The sequence below is a fragment of the Phyllostomus hastatus genome, unplaced genomic scaffold (assembly GCF_019186645.2).
Source record: "Phyllostomus hastatus isolate PE091 unplaced genomic scaffold, TTU_PhHast_1.1 phas_contig_62, whole genome shotgun sequence".
Classification (NCBI taxonomy): Eukaryota; Metazoa; Chordata; class Mammalia; order Chiroptera; family Phyllostomidae; genus Phyllostomus; species Phyllostomus hastatus.
Window position 1 is genome coordinate 7,625,045 of NW_025333921.1, and position 802 is coordinate 7,625,846.

Consider the following 802-nt stretch of genomic DNA (forward strand, 5'->3'; position numbering starts at 1 on the left):
ATCTGCTCACTGTATCATGTGCCCATTGCCTCAAAGCAGTCTCTTTTTGTCCCCATTTTGAACCCTTTTGCCACCTCCACCAACCCTCTGACCATCCCTCTGACCATCACTGCACACTGTTGTCTGTGTCCATGGGTTATAAACATATGTTCTTTGACTAATCCCCTCACCGTCTTTCATCCAGCCTTCTCCCAACTGACAGCTATTAGTCTGTCCCATGTAACCATAGCTCTATTTTTTGTCAGTTCATTTTGTTCATTAGATTCTACATATAAGTGAGATCATACAGTATTTGCCTTTCACCAACTGGCTTATTTCAATTAGCATAATCTCCAGGACCATTCACAATGTTGCAAAAGGTGAGAATTCCTTCTTTTTCAAAAGCCATGATTAGCTACCACAAAGCGAAGCGGGTGGCAATGCTCTAACCATATGCATGGTGTTAGGCCCAAGAGAGTCTTGCATCCTTTTCAAGGGGAGTTTTAACCTTCTCTCCTTTCATATAACACAAGAATCATAAGTTTTAGTAAAATCTGTTATTAGCTCTTTCTTTATCTCATATATTATTTTGTATTGCGTACTAAATGATTATGGGGGAAACACATTAATCTTTGAAGAAATTTTAAGGAAAAACAACAAGGGGAAAATGTTGTACTGTATAAACTTCTTTACAAGATAAATCTCTAAAAAATCAAATTTATAGAACCATTGAATAGAATGGTGGCTGTAAGGTGAATGGGTGGGGGTCGGGGAGATGTCTGTCTTAGGGTAGAAACATTCAGTTAAAAGATAAATTTGTTCT

At 38.0% G+C, this 802-nt stretch overlaps 1 non-coding gene across 1 annotated transcript; it reads right to left on the bottom strand.

Moving 5' to 3' along the window:
- Window positions 1–378: 378 nt before the first annotated feature.
- LOC123825372 lies at window positions 379–509 on the bottom strand. The gene has a single exon (XR_006786907.1). It is a non-coding gene; the product is annotated as a U6atac minor spliceosomal RNA (small nuclear RNA).
- Window positions 510–802: the final 293 nt, after the last annotated feature.